This window comes from Ambystoma mexicanum, chromosome 13, assembly GCF_040938575.1.
Source record: "Ambystoma mexicanum isolate Mex_15411 chromosome 13, UKY_AmexF1_1, whole genome shotgun sequence".
NCBI classification, from domain to species: domain Eukaryota; kingdom Metazoa; phylum Chordata; class Amphibia; order Caudata; family Ambystomatidae; genus Ambystoma; species Ambystoma mexicanum.
In genome coordinates, this window is record NC_090938.1 from 22,493,449 (window position 1) to 22,509,666 (window position 16,218).

Consider the following 16,218-nt stretch of genomic DNA (forward strand, 5'->3'; position numbering starts at 1 on the left):
TAACCGGACTCCTTTTATCCATCGAAAGGAAACACGTGACAACTGTCACGTGACGCATGTAACCAAAGCGTTGCAGTATTGCTAGGCAACGAGTCACGTGCTCCGCGCCACGCTGTGTCGCGCAGTTCTCCATGAATGGTGTGTGTTCCTGTGATGAAGGAGCCTCCAGTTCGCTTGCCACAAACGTGAAGGGCGATACACTCCAGCCTTGCCAAGCATGCCCTGCCGTGCCTTATAGCGTGAAACATGATGAGGCAATAAGGTACCCCTGTCGGGACGTGTGTGTTTGGGTGCTGGTTGGGAAGAGGCTGTGGACGTGGAGGGGCGTGTCTTCATAGGAAGAGTAGTAGCCTGTGCGGGGAGCGGTGTGACAGAATCCCCCCACAAGGGCCCACGACCCCGTGGGCTAGCCGGGTTATCCCTATGAAACCGCGACACCAGAAGTGGGGCCTGGACGTCACGGGAGGGAACCCAGGAGCGGTCCTCGGGACCATAGCCCAGCCAGTCCACCAGGTACTGGAGGCGACCCCTATGGAAGCGAGATCCAAGGATGGCACTGACCTCAAAAACGTCCTGGGAAGACACAGAGACGGGGGCGGGAGGAACAAGGACACGAGTGGAAGCAAGGTATGGCTTAAGGAGGGAGACATGGAAAACCGGGTGGATCCGCCAAGCACGCGGAACAGACAGTCGCAGGGCCACGGGATTCAGGATGCCGATGATCCGATAGGGGCCCACAAAGCGGGGCAACAGCTTGCGACAACCAGGGATTCGCAAGTGTCTGGTCGATAGCCACACCCGATCGCCCACATGATACACCGGCGCCTCAGCCCGCTTACGGTCCGCCTTAACCTTCATCACCGACTGAGCCTCGCGGAGGTGGACCAGAGTTTGTGCATGAACACCGGCTAGATCACGCACGCAGGCGTTAGCAGCAGGAGTGGCAGAGGAGAAATCAGGGAGCGGTAGGGCGCGCAGATGTTGCCCATACAGAGAATAGAAGGGAGAGAACCCAGTGGCCGAATGACGGGAATTGTTGTATGCGAACTCAGCAAGGTAGAGCAGCTTGGACCAGGAGTCCTGGTATTGAAGGGAAAGACAACGCAGGTACTGTTCTAGGGCTTGGTTAACCCTCTCCGTCTGCCCATCGCTTTCGAGGTGGTATGCCGAAGAGAAGCGAGCATCGATACCCAGGAGCTTGGTAAGAGCACGCCAGAAGCAGGACGTGAACTGGGATCCCCGGTCCGATATAATGACTTGTGGTAGACCGAAAAGACAAAAAAACGTCTTGAAGAACAGGCGAGCCAGTGTTGGGGCCGATGGTATGCCTGTGCAGGGAACGAAACGGGCCATTTTGGTGTATGAATCGACGATAACCCATATGGTATCGTAACCCTGTCTGCGGGGTAGATCAGTGATGAGGTCCATAGAGATGGTGTGCCAAGGCCTGGGAGGTATGGGTAACGGCAGAAGCAACCCCAACGGCCGTCCTCTGCGTGTTTTGCATTGTGCACATATAGAACATGTGTTTACATAGTGTTCTATGTCCTTTCTCATGGATGGCCACCAGCACCAGCGATGTAACAATTCAAGGGTGCGTTGTTGCCCGGGATGGCCATTTATGGCAGCATCATGTGACCAGGCAAGCGCCTGGTTGCGTACATCGCATGTAGGAAGGAATAGTTTGCCCTGGACGAACGGCAGCCCGTCCTGGAGTATAATGTCCCATTCAGTGAGTGCATGAGGATGTTGAAAAACCCATTGTCTGATGGCAGTGAGCATGGGTGGCGAGGGTGTACACATGCAAACAACATGGCCTTTCCCTAATAGTGTGTCTGGAAATGAAACCAATGATTCTCCACCGGGAGATCGGGACAAAGCGTCAGCCTTGCCATGGATGAGGCCTGGTCTGTGTTTAACAACAAAATCGAAGGCAGCAAAAAACAAGTGCCAGCGTACTTGCCGGCTGTTTACACACTTCAGGGAGGCCAGATCTTGCAGGTTTTTGTGGTCTGTATAAACCACCGTTTGATGCTTTGCCCCCATGAGATGATGTCGCCATGTTTGGAGGGCGTCCTTGATGGCCAGCAGCTCTTTCTCGGTTACAGTGTAGTGAGTTTCGGCTGCCGAGAATTTCCGAGAATGATAGGCCACCGGATGCAAACTACCCGTGGTTGGACAAGGCTGGGACAACACCGCACCTAGTGCAAACGAAGAGGCATCTGCCTCCAGGACGTAGGGGAGGTCAGGATCGGGGTGTTGCAGGACAGGGGCAGAAACAAACCTGGACTTGAGTGCCTCGAATGCCTTTTGATGCGTAGGGGTCCAAGAGTAAGGGACAAGAGGACTGGTCAAAGCGGTCAGGGGGAAACGATAGAAGAGAAGCCGGCGTTGAACCGTCGGTAGAAATTAGCGAAACCAAGAAAGGACTGGAGTTGTTTAATGTTACCCGGAGTCGGCCACTCCATGACAGCACGAACCTTGGACTGGTTCATGGACAAGCCCCCGGGGGAGATGTGGAAACCTAGGAACTCCACTTCCTTCGAATGGAACGTACATTTCTCAGGCTTGGCGAACAAGGCGTTCGCCTTAAGGCGAGAGAGGACCTCTCTGACATGACAGATGTGTTCCTCTAACGAGGATGAGAAAACCAATATATCATCCAGATATACCACCACGAACATATCCAAGATATCAGAGAATACGTCGTTGATAAATCGCTGGAAAGTTGCGGGAGCGTTACAAAGCCCAAAGGGTATTACGGTGTATTCAAATAACCCCTGCCGGGAGCAGAAGGCCGTCTTCCACTCGTCCCCAAGTCGCATACGGATCAGGTTGTATGCCCCTCTTAGGTCCAACTTGGTGAAAATGGAAGCCCTTGTCAACCTGTCCAGCAGTGTGGAGATGAGCGGTAGAGGGTACCTGTTTTTTACGGTAATGGCATTCAACCTCCTATAGTCCACACATGGACGCAAATCGCCTTCCCTTTTTGGCACAAAAAATATTGGGCTGGCAGCCGGGGAACACGATGGACGGATATGACCTAATTGTAAAGCCTGATGGATGTATTCTTTGAGGGCCGCTCCTCTGATTGTGACAATGAATAGATCCTACCCCTGGGTATAGGAGCATCCGGAACCAGATCAATCGGACAATCGTATGGTCTATGTGGGGGTAGACCCTCCGCAGTGGCTTTATCAAACACCATGTGGAATTCATGATACTCAATGGGAATATTAGCCAGGATGGCCCCCACGGTATGCGAAGGCCCAGTGCCTGACGTTACGTCATCAATGCGAGTAGAGGCCATGGCGCCAAGGATCGTGGCAGGAGAGGAGAGCGATTCGTCTTCTACAAGACAAAACTGCTGACACACCTCCGACTCGAACGTGACTTGTCCTGTCCCCCAATTAATCAACGGGTTGTGTTGCCGTAACCAAGGTATTCCCATTATAATACCGAATTGTGGTGTAGTGATAAGGTCGAATGGCATGATTTCCCTATGGGTGCTCTGAATCAATACTTCCAAGGGGGCAGTCTGGAACTGGATGGGGCCGGAAGACAAGGACGTGCCGTCAACCGCATGTACGGGTTCCGGGTTTTCTTTTCTGACCAGGGGCAGATTGAGACGATGGGCCAAGGCTATATCGATAAAACAACCTGTGGCCCCAGAGTCGATTACAATATGAACCACATGTGTGACCTCCCTAGTGGGTTTCATAAGGGCATGGACTACCACTGGTCTGACAGGGCCGAAGGCGGGTTCAGAGGGGTTTGTAGACAGGCTCGCCGGTGCCCCCTGAATCATGGGCGAGCCCTCTGAAAACCCGGGGTTTTGTTCTTAGGGCGTCGGGGGCATTCCCTTACATAGTGCCCGTTTAACCCGCAATAAAAGCAGGCGTTATCCGCCCTCCGGCGTTCTCGCTCGGATGGTGTTATCGGGCTTCGGATACCACCTATTTGCATGGGTTCGGAAGGGGTGGTAGAAGAGGCTTGGCCGGACTGGCTAGTGAACATGGTTTCTGTCCTTCTCTCGGATCTCCTTGCGTCGATCTGTAAAGCGAGATCCACCAGATCCGAAAACACAGAGGGAAGGGCAGGAACCACTGAAAGCGCATCCTTCATGGTGTTACACAAGCCACGGTAGAACACAATCGCCTTTTTCTCCTCTGGCCAGGAAGTCTCAGCGGCGAGTTGGTTATACCGAGCGATGAATTCTATCAATGATAGTTTACCCTGTGTTAGGTCCAGGAGTTCCAGATCCCTTGATTGAGCCTTATAGCGTGTATCAAAGACTTTGGCCATTTCTGTAATGGGAAGATCAAAATCATACAAAGCGGGATGATCGTTTTCCAACATTGGATTTGCCCAGGTGGCCGCCACCCCAGATAAATGCGACAGAAGAAATGCGGCCTTTGTGACTGAATCGGGGAAAGACAAGGGTCTGCACAAGAAGTGAAGCTTGCATTGATTAATGAAAGTACGATACTTCCGAGGGTCCCCCTGATAGCGTTCTGGGGCGGCAAGAGGAACGGGTGTTGGAAGTAACACAGGAGTGGGTACAGAGGCCGGAACAGGTGCTGGCTGATCCGGGGGGGCTGAGTCCCCGAATTCGGCGTCTGGGGGCAATGGGTAACGCGTGCTCTGTAAGGCGTCAAGACGGTCATGTATGGCGGTCGTGGCGGCGGCCATGTCGGTCCTGAGGGCCGCCACTGCTTGCATCAAAGCGGTCACTGGGTCCCCGGTGGAGGGATTCATACTCTGGATGACCAAAAAAAAGGCTTCCCAGTCTGTTACGCAGTTGTTGGTCGTGCAGAGTATGGACTATCCCTCTGTCCCCAAGTATCAGACTGACAACCACGGTAATACCGCCAGAGTGATGTTTAGGGCCAAAGGTGGTAGTCCGTAGAGTCAGGACGCGGGAACAACCGGAAGAACCCCTGGAGCGCTGCAAGGTAAGGTATATGGTTATGTAATAGTACAGAGTGCAGTAATCTAAGTGTAAACATCCAAAGCACTGAAATACCTGTGAGTGCTGGAGCGTTGTCCCAGGGAGACTGACGTAGGCGTCAGACAGTGGTTTGAAAGTGGCAGCAGGTCAGGGCAGATGTGGCAGCAGGTCCGGGCAGGTGACCACCTAAGGAAGGACCGAAGTCCCGATGTAACACGTGATCCGTAGAGTATACCAGAGCAGTCCGAGGTCAAAAACAGGAGATCCAAGGTAGAAGAAGGGCTAAACACAAGGCAGTCCGTAGGGCAGAGCGTAGGTCGGCAACAGTGGATCCAAGTTCCAAGGCAAGTAAAGGGCCAAGACACGAAGCAATCCGTTAGGGCAAAGTAGTTCGGCAGCAAAATATCCAAGGTTCCAAAGCAGGCAAGGGTTAGGCACTGAGCGGTCCGTAGAATAAAGCCGTGGTCCGACAAAGGAAAGAGTCCTGAAACGAAGCGTGAGCGACACGTGATCCGGAAGAGAACAGCTGTGAAGCAACGCTTTCCGTAACCGGACTCCTTTTATCCATCGAAAGGAAACACGTGACAACTGTCACGTGACGCATGTAACCAAAGCGTTGCAGTATTGCTAGGCAACGAGTCACGTGCTCCGCGCCGCGCTGTGTCGCGCAGTTCTCCGTGAATGGTGTGTGTTCCTGTGATGAAGGAGCCTCCAGTTCGCTTGCCACAAACGTGAAGGGCGATACACTCCAGCCTTGTCATGCATGCCCTGCCTTGCCCTATAGCGTGAAACATGATGAGGCAATAAGGTACCCCTGTCGGGACGTGTGTGTTTGGGTGCTGGTTGGGAAGAGGCTGTGGACGTGGAGGGGCGTGTCTTCATAGGAAGAGTAGTAGCCTGTGCGGGGAGCGGTGTGACACCACCACTAGATCGTCCCATTGTCTGCTGGCCTGACACCACTGGCTGTTGAGCCACTCTTGCATTGGGCGCATGCGCAGTCGCGCGTGAGGTACCAAATATATACATGACGCCATCATTCCCAGCAAACGCATTGCTTTGCACACCGTCACCTCTCATCCGGCCATATATTGAGGGATCTGAAACATCATATTTTGGACCCTCTCGTTGGAGGGGAAGACGAGGCCGTCCTTTGTTCGAATTAGAGCCCCTAGGAATTGTTTGATCAGGCAGGGCTCTAGGCTGGACTTCTTCCCGTTGATGGAGAAGCCCAGTTGGAACAAAAGGTCTACAGTCTTTTGGGTATTTGAGAAGCATGTCTCGTAAGAATCCCCTGTTATGAGCCAATCGTCGAGGTAAGGGTATACTGGGATGGACAACCTGCGCAGGTGGGCTGCTGCCACTGCCAGTACTTTCGTGAATACCCTCGGTGCTGACGCTATGCCGAAGGGTAGCACTCTGAACTGGTAGTGTTTGCCCTCTATCATGAACCTGAGGTATTTTCTGTGCGCTGGCAAAATTAAAATATGAAAGTATGCATCTTTCATGTCCAGTGTTCACATGTAATCCCCTTGAGATAACAGGGGGATTACTTCCTGTAATGTCACCATACGAAATCTTTGAGGTTTTACAAATTCGTTCGCTGGGCGCAGATCTAGTACAGGGCGCATGGTTAAGTCCTTTTTGGGTAGAAGGAAGTACACTGAATAAATACCTTCCGTTACCTGTGAAAGAGGCACGACCTCTATAGCTCCTTTTTCTAGTAGCTGGTCCACTTCTTGAAGAAGGATGGCGAGGTGCTCTGGTGACAGGCGTCGTCCCCATGGGGGTCTGTACGTCAGGGAGCGGTTGAATTCTATACAGTAGCCGCGGGCTACGGTTGAGAGTACCCAGCGGTCTGATGTTATTCCCTCCCATGCTGGAAGAAAGGATGTTAACCTGCCCCCGACCGGCGATGCATGGGAGGGGACCCGAATCTTCGTGTCATTTGGTGTTGGTGGCTTGGGAACCTCTAGGGGTGGGACCCCGACCTCTTCCCTTGCCGCAACGCTGTCCTCTCTGGGTGTATGGTCCACCGGTTCTTTGATTCGAGGACCAGTTGCCTGCAGAGTATTGCTGCTGTTAATGATGTTGCTGGTGTTGGCCTCAAAAAAAGTGTCTGTTTCCATAACCTCGCTTGTTGGGAGGCCTTGAAATCTGATCTAGGGTTTTAATGGTGTCAAAATCCTTTTTTGCAGTCTCTAGTGCATCATCCACCGCCTTCCCAAAGAGGTTGGCATCCTCTATTGGTTTGTTAATGAGAGATTCTTGTGTTTCGGGTGTAAACCCTGAATTACGTAGCCAGACATGACGTTTGGGGAGGATTCCTTGGACTAGGGAACGGCCAGCCGTTTCTGCAGCATCTAGGGTATTCTTAATGATGCTCTGGTTGACTAAGGTTCCCTCAGTAACCGTGGCCAGAAGCCGATTTCTTAGGGGTTCAGGTACCTCTTCGATGTCTTTGCGTAGTTTGCTCCACTGGACATCTGCATTACTTGCCAGTAAGGAGTTGTTGTTGGCAATCCTCGTGGAAAAGGCTGCCGAGGCTGTAATCCTTTTACCTAGGGCCTACAGCTTTTTACCCTCTTTATCTGGTGGTGCCTCGCTGGTTGATAGTGGGACCCCTGCCCTCTTTCTTGTATTTGTTACTACCAAGGAGTCTGGTACTGAGTGGCCCCTGATGTATAATGGGTCTGATGGAGAAGGACTAAATAATTTTTCTATCCTTGGGTTGACCCCTCTGACCAATGCGGGTGTAGATAGCAAAGGAATGATTGGTCTCTTTACTGAGGCAAGGAGGGGAATAGTTTGACTGACAGGGGATTTCTCCTTGATGATCTTTTCCACAAAGTCTATGTCAGGAGAAATTTCCCTAGTCTCGATTTCGAAATGCGCTGCTGCTTTGCGTAGTAGTGCATTGAAGGTAGGTTGATCGTCTATAGGTGACGTATTCCTGATTGGTGAGTCTTTGGGGGGGACAGGCTTAGCGCGTCAGGGTCTGTGGGCGCTGATGGGGACTGCCAGGGCTGTGAAGCACCTTCTTCTGGGTCTTCTTCAAAGCCCCCACCACCCATGTCTGGGTTATCCTCGAAACCTTCCTGGTCTAGGTTTTATTCTTGTTCGTTAGTTAAGAACTCATCTTCATGAAAGTGGAGGGGGTTAAACAGCATAGGGTACTTAGCCCTGGGATCCTCCTGAGGTCCCTCTCTTGGTCTTTCGGGTGTGGGTAGGTATTGAGTACACATAAAACTCTCCATTTTGTCCATACAAAACTGGAGTCTCTCTAAGGTCCCTTCTGGTAACCCATAGGGGTCTGGGGGGGAAAAGGGAAGGGTTTTGGCCTGTAAACGCTTTGACCTATCCCATAATGTCGAGGATAAACTCCCATCGCCTTCTGAGAAGCCTTCTAGTAGGCTAGGAGTCCCTTTCGACGGAGGGGGCAGTTCCTGCCTTCCTTCCGCCCCTTTCGGCGTTTCCCTGGCCTTGCGAGCGGTATTCGGCGTCTCTTTCGCCGTCCTTCTCTGGCTATCGGTGGAAACAATACGCGCCAAGCTCTCGACGATTAAATTGTCTGTCGAGGGTTCCTCTGGCGTCGACGTTACAGGTGTTGCGTTCTCTACGCCGACGGGCGCTCGCTGACAGGGTACGTCATCTGGCGGTTTGGTGATATCGCCCTTATCTGGGGGTAGCCAAGTCGCTGGTCGCATCTGCGGTTGCGAGGGGGGCTTTGGACCCTTACAGTCTGTGGAGGCCGCCGGTAGGACCAGCGTCTCCGTTGGCGATAATGCTTTCTTCGTCTTCGACGAGGAAGAGCCGTGGGTCGTGTGCTTATGCGAGTGTTTCTTGTGTGCGTCAGTGTCGCCGGGGTGTTCATCCCCATAAGGGCGTGAGCCGATCTTGTCGGGGCCGGGGACAGACGACGAGGAGCGTGACCCCTAGAGGGGTGTACAACCTCCGAAGCGGAGGTCAGTTATCACTTTCGTCACTTTCGGCGGCGCGGGAGAGGAATCGGACCTAGACATGGCGTAGGCTGCCCACCTCTTGACCCTGCAGTCCTTTAAAGTCTTAGGCTTAAGAAGCTTACAGGCCGCACAACCGTCTTCTTTGTGGTCGAGGGGCAAGCAACGGTTGCACCGGTTGTGCTTGTCTTTCCAGGTGAATTTGCTGTTGCAGCGTGGGCAAAATCTAAAGGGTGTCCTCTCAATAGCTGATGAAACGGTCAGACGTGATAACAACCCCGAAGGAAAAGGTGGGGAAAGAGAAAGGCATCCTTAAAGAGAAACAAGAAATGTCCCACAACCCCACTCTCACTAATGTTTCAGGCCGGCGAGGCCAGGCCACGTGTTCATTGACGCCAAATGATCTCCTCCGTCGAAGGCACAGCCGTCGAAGATCTTGTCAGCGGAGAACAGCTTCGTCGAAGGAGGAACCTAACGTAAGGTAAAGTTAAATACCGACCAAATGGTCAAGTGAATATTTAAATAACGACCAAATGGTCGAGTGAATATTTGCAATGTCTCTCGAGAGCTCCGCGTAAAGGCGACCAATATCTGGGCGGAAAAAAACAATCTGAGGGACCTCAACACGTGAGGGATTGTGGGTACACTGCACGTCACTATAGGGATAGTGTTACAGACACGCCTTACAGACACGCCTTGTCGACGTCCCCTTTTCGACTACGAAAAACAAAATGCAATGCTCCGCAGTGACCACTGGATGTCGGACTATACACAGCATGTGATTCTAAGCAGATTAACAAACATCAGAAATTTGTGTTAGACTAATAGTGTTAAACTGTTACTGTTTACTTCTCAATACGATTGTAATCATACAGTTGTAGAAGCAAATACAATCTCACCTTGGCAGACAGCTGAATATCAGATGGAAGAGCCAATGCCGTAAGTTAAAGCCCCCTCCAACCGACCTGTCCCTCTCTACCCGGAGGTAAAGACCCGGGGGAAAGGACACGACCGTCAGGGAAACCCTCTGGGGAAGAAAACCCTGGACGAGTACTGGTGAATGGATAGCCATGCCGATGGTTATCACCAAAGCCTGAAATGGTACTGGATGCGAGAAGGCTTCCTCTAGTAACGGAGAAACAAAGAAGTTGAAAGATTTCTTAAGAGAGAAAAGGAAATAAGGCAAAATAATAGTGCAATAAGGAAAGGAGTCCCATACCTTCTAGAAGAATCAGGGGGTTGATACCAGCGTCCTGGAACTGGAGTCACTAGGAAGCAGGATCCCTGAAACGGACAGAGGGTAAGTAAGGATGACTTTTGGGAGAAGTATTTCCCCAATGATCGAAGGAAGGAACTCACTCTTAGCTGGTATAAGGAGTGAAGCAATGCCTGGAGGGATGAAGCTGAACTAGGGGGATGAAAGGGAACGCGGTAGTCTGCAGTGAGCAGTCGAGGAGATTGGGTGAAAGGGAGAACCCGCTGATAAGACCTAAATGGAACAGAAACACAGAGTTAGAGATTCAAGGTAAGAAGATAGGTCAGGGAAAGAATGTAAACACTATGAGCACCTAGAAGCGAACTCACGGAGCGCCTGCAACAACAGTAACGATGCAAAGGAAACCCGATCTCTGATCCGTATAAGGAATCACGTGAGCGATCCCCAGCGTCTCTGGCGGACGTGCAGAGACTGAACCGCTGCTCTCCGCCCAGGTAGTACAGCGGTCCTCCATTTTGGATGTACACGAACTGATAGATCCACACAAGCGGCTACGGTGCCAAAGGGACCAACGGCCAATATGTGTAACAATTTGAAAATGATCTGATAACCTTCAGAGATGTTGCAGGGAGTTGGTGCGAGATCATCATGCAAAACATATTGATTAAACAGTGGCCCCCTTAATGAATTCAATGTTAATTTTCTGAATGTTTACTTTCATAGATGAATGTGTTTCTGCGATAAATACATCAAGGTTGTTGATCTAATGCTTTGCAATTTGCTGACAGCATGGCAAATTATCAAAAAATAAGTTATCTTAAAAGTTAAAAAAGATATTGTTCATCAATAACTATTAGTATAAATCAATAGATTATCACTTCTCATACCTCATCCTCCAGACCGATTGCAGTAGAATAGTACTTTGTTGAAGTTCCAGTCTCTGCCTATATAACAGTAATTGTAATAAAATGTAACATTAAAAAAAATTCATGTAAAAGATGGTCGATGTTGACAAAGAAGCCTACAAGCCAGTTTGTATCAAAAAATAATATTATACATAACAATAATAAATATGTTTTAAGTTGAACTTGAACAAATACACATTTTGTATAGTGGCATCTGAAGGAATATTCTAAAAATATTACTTGAAAGGTGAGTGAGGTTGCTGTTGACTCTGAAATAGTGGTCGATGATGCATCAAGGTCTTTTAATCGATGTATATTTTCATACAATTGGTTCAATAGAAAATGGACATTAGTATTATAATTTAGACCACATCAAAAACAATAAAAATACATTTGTGTGCAAGTTGCTTGGCCTCACCACTACAATGTTGGACGTGACTGTGGTTGGTCCTAAGTGAAGAAATCATTTTAAAATAAAGATTTTTAAAAAGGCTGATTTAGAAAGACCGCTCCAACCGCTGTGAGGGAGTCATGGTATCACAAGTAGACACTGACACAAGAGCTGCAGGTTTCAAAACCTTTATTGATGGTTTAAAAGGGTTTGGAAAACTCCTATCTTGAGCTATAACTAAGATGGGATTATTCTCTTCCGTCAAACAAAATGAAAATACAGTCCTAGTCAGCCCTTAGTCAAAATAAAATGTCATATACTAATAAACCGAATGCCTGCCTTCTTTCTAATACAATAAACGTGTAAAGGGAATGTGTAATGCAAAAAGGAAAATCAGTGTTCAAAAGCATCAGTATGGCTGAGTAAACTCCCTTCCACACGTTTTGTGACACAGGGTAAGGTGGCACACTCAGACCTTGCGACACACTCTGGCTTCGGACACAAGGATGCAGTTTGTTTTGTGGACCAGGGCCACTTGGCCAGCCACGAAAAGTCGCTAGTTTATCCGCTTGACCTCTCGGCTTTCTCTCACTTCAGCCCAGGTCACCTTTTAGCTTGTAAAACAGTTCAACAAAGGTTCCTTTCCTTCTGGTTACGACAATTCAGTACAGGTTTCCCTCCGCGGGGCTCAAACCTTTCAATCACAATTTGTGGGGCTTCCCTTTCCCAAGCTTCAATCACACCTTCATCGGCTTCCCTATGTAGGGCTCAAGCCTCCTTTCAATTTCCTTGCGCTTTCGAAGACTTTCAAAACTGCAAGACTTTTGCTCTTACCTTAGCATAATCATTTCGACCTTCTTTCCTCAAACGTAAATGTAGTTTCGAGCACAGTACTTATTTCAAAGTTCAAAGGTATCTCTCAAATCCAGGTTTTCCTCTGTCGGGATCAAACAACAGTTCAAATCTTGCATCTCAGTTTCTTTCTCTTCCTGCTTCTTCTACGGCATCAGGCATTTCACAGAGACTTTCGATTGGGCAATCTTCTTTCGCCGGACCACTCTGTTACTTTGCATCTTTAATTTACAGTTCTTTACAATACTTTGCTTTCTCTAGCGACTTATCGGCATGCGCGCAACCTTCATTCGTCGGATACTGTTGCCATCAAGTTTCATTTAACACAGACCGGACTTTCATCAACTCACCAGCTATGTTTATTCTTTTTCCTCTTTCGTGGCTTTGATCATGAAGTCAAGGCCGATACCAAAACTGCTGCTGCACCTCCCCAACTCTGTCGTTCACCCAGGAGGGTGGCTGGTATCCTTGAAACACAAAAGCGGTGTGTATTCACTCTAGCTGGGCTTAATTGCACACCTTCAAGGCCCTCCGGAGGTAACAAACCAAGGTTTCTCTGTACCTCAGTTCCGTCCCTCGGCCTGTCGGTCTGCGTCGCCATCACTGTGAAAGAACTGTTCCTTGATGTGCATCGTCATTCTCAGAGTGTGTCTCAGTGTTCCACCTTTTAGCTATGTGGGAAGAGCTAATGGGTACCAGGTGTTTGTAATTAAGGTCAAGTGCCTGACCCTGCCTGATCTGATTAGTGGGACATGTCCAACGTATTGCATGGGTGGTACTCCTTTCAGCCTCTGACGACCTCTTCATCGGCTCAGTGTTTGCGTATGAAGGGGGGGAATCTGGGAAGTTGGAATATCCTATAAAATAGGGTGGGACAGGGGCGATACAATGTCTTGCAAATCGGGCGTTCCTCCCCCACGCCCAGAGGACCCCTCACCCAGGTGATCCTCCCGCACTTGTCCACCCCCAGGGTCCTGATCCAAAGGCGATGCCCTGGCCACCTGAGTAAAGGCTCCCCGGGCTTTAGGCAGTAACACCCTCTGGTTTTTCACACCACAGAGAGCAGGAGTCTTTCTAAATCGAACTGTCAACCCCTGCAACGCACACGAGTGTGCAGAGGGGCTGACAGGCACGACAAGACCCGGAAGACGAGTCGGGGAAGTGTCTCTGTGTGTATGAAAACAAAGGGTGGGGAAGTGGTGAAAACGAAACTGTGTGGGCAGTTGGGGAGTGGTGTACTAGCGAGGGACAGGGGTTTGGCAAAAAAAAGCCTAGTCTATGTGCTTTTTCTGGCTTTTTGCGTGTCGCACAAAATCGACCAAAATAAATCGTTCTTTTTTTTTGTTCAGCCTTCAAAAAGCAGGAAAAAGAACCCTGCGGTTTTTCGTCCATGGTAACGGTCTGTTATTCCATCAGTGCGGTCTACGTAAAGACAAAAATGGTAATTAAAAAAAGAATGATCTAGTTTTAAAGGATGCAATGTGAGTGTGTGTTTGGAAAGGCTCCCATTGCACTGAACTATTTGAGTATCTCTAATTAAGGGATACACAAAGTAATCTAAAGATCAAAATGTACAAACCACAGTACATCGTGTCACAAAGGAAACTTGTGTAATAAAATATCAATGGAAATATTCCCCAAAAACAGAAAAACTTCAATTATGTTACCCGTTCACAGACTATTTCAATATATTGAGTGGTCATTTATAAGACATATTATACAGGCAAATTTTGAAAATGGTAAATTACATTTAAAAATTCAGCATCCACTACTCACCTGGTAGGCGTGTGCTCAAATTCAGTTGGAACTGCATTGGGAAGTAATTTGCGAAGGAGTCTGGGGCTACTGTGGTTGTACGTACATATCTTTTGAGAAGTGCATGCTGCAGAATCGATTACCCCTCGCGTCATCCAAGACATCCTTGGCTCTGCTTTCTATTTGGGAAACTGGAAATTCGCAGCTCAAGAGCCATTTTCTTATTAAATTTAAATCCTTTGGAAATCCATGCAGGACTGTACTCTGACTTTCAGCAAGGCTGTTATTAGCGCAACCCAAAACGAGACAAGAAGGCATTGTTGGAGTGTCTCTATGATCTGACAAAGAAATTAAAATAAATATGACCGTCTTGTGGCCAATGCTGGATTTGACTTTTATGGGCTTCATTGATTCACGGTGCGTCGCCCTTTCTCATGGTGGCCCTGAATCATGCTGTTCCCATCTTCATTTTGTATCCAAGCTTGCAACACTTTGGGCCTCATTACATAGAAGGCGGTACACCATGGTGCTATTAGCACCATGGTTGCCGCCGGTACCATACCGGTACCACCATGGAGAAAAGGGGGAATTACCACCCCATTCCAAGGTTGGCAGGGCGGTAATTCCCCCTTTCTCCATGGCCCTTCCCTATTCCCATTTTTGCCCCATAGGGCATAATGGGAATGGGGAAGGAGCCAATTACGGTACCGCAAACTGCGGTACCGTAATTAGCACCAAGATCCCTTTGCGGGACCCAACTTTAACGGCTGGTCTACACCAGGCGTTAAGGTCGGGTCCCGCAAAGGGACCTCGTAGTAAGGCGGTAAGGGTTAACAGTGACCGTTAACCCTTACCGCCTTCCGTGTAATGAGGCCCTATGTGCTACTACTGACTTCTGCAATTGTATTTGCGCTCCCCTCTTGCTTCTCCACTCTTTTTGATTGCTTACTCTCTGTTAACTCCTCCTCTCCCTTTCTCCCTTTTCCTATCTCCTCCCCTCCTCCCCTTACTTTCTTCTACGCACTTACTCTATCAGAATTGTCCCTGGACCTAGAATGATAGCAACCTCGTCTGTCTTCCCTACCCTCCCCATACTTGTATTTTTCCTCCCCCACACCACCTCTAGCACTATCTGAAATGTCATCAGACCTAGTACGATAGTCGCTTGTTTTGTTCCTCCCCTCCCTTTCAGCACCCCTCTACCTCACCTTTTGTTTTCTCTGGCTCCACCAGAAATGTCGTCAGGCCTAGTACGGTAGGCGCCTGTCTGTTTCCATTTCCTCCCCCTCCCTTCCTCATCTATGTCTTAGCTCTTGCACTACCTGAAATATTGTCAGGCCGAGTATGATAGTTAATTTCACATCCTTACTGTTCATGGTCTGTAAGAATGTCATTGTATTTTCCCTTGTTCCCTCCCTTGGCTTGAAGCGCTTTGAAACACATTGTGTATAGGCGCTTTATAAATAAACTATCATATCATATTAGAAAAGTATCTCAGTGAGTAAATCAAACATCACATTCCTTTGATAATAAAAAAAATACCTTATAAAAAAATGGCACCGAAAGCATTCATGCATTGAAAACATGCACTACGAAAGATTACATTTGGAAACAATACTTTGTAATGTTATGTGCTAATTAGAGATAAAAATGGGTAGGACGGTTGATAATGGTGTAGACTTTTTGAATAAAATAAAATGAGAACAGGGTGTACATGGAGTATATAGCAATAGAAGGGGCCTAGCAGAGAATGTTCACACTACAGAAAACAATAGTAAAGGTAAGAACAGATGAGCCGACTCAGCAAGCAAGGTAAACAGTGGAGAGCTGGCGAGATATCCGTTGTCGATCTCACAGATATTTTCTTGTTAACTCCCAGTGTTTATAAAGGATTACAGAAGTGGGTGTGTATGTGAATGTCCGACGTGTTCATTCACACCCACCAGGCCTCTATGACAATGTTTGACTTTCTCAATCCCGCCAGTGCAGCTCCCTTGTGAGCGCACTCCCACAGTTGCGAACTATCATTGATAGCGGAGGGAGATGATGTGGACGAGGCGAGCGCATTAGGCCCGGGACACAGACATAAGTTGATTCCAGGGAGGGAGTCTTCAAAGGGGAGTCAGCAGACAGCTGGTCTGGGGTGGCCATGTGGATAAGGGTGCCCAGGGAAAGAACCCTTTGTGGTGTAC

General features: G+C 48.9%; 1 protein-coding gene across 4 annotated transcripts in view; it reads right to left on the reverse strand.

Annotated features, from left to right (window-relative positions):
• Positions 1-16,218, reverse strand: part of USP49 (ubiquitin specific peptidase 49) — a 621,874-nt gene that overhangs the window by 235,900 nt on the left and 369,756 nt on the right. Inside the window, exon 3 of one of the 4 annotated variants that reach the window (XM_069633041.1) lies at positions 11,011-11,067. The exons of the other annotated variants lie outside the window; for them this stretch is intronic. The gene's annotated coding sequence lies outside the window, so the exon portion shown is untranslated. The remainder of the gene's footprint in view (positions 1-11,010; positions 11,068-16,218) is intronic. 4 annotated transcript variants of the gene reach the window in all.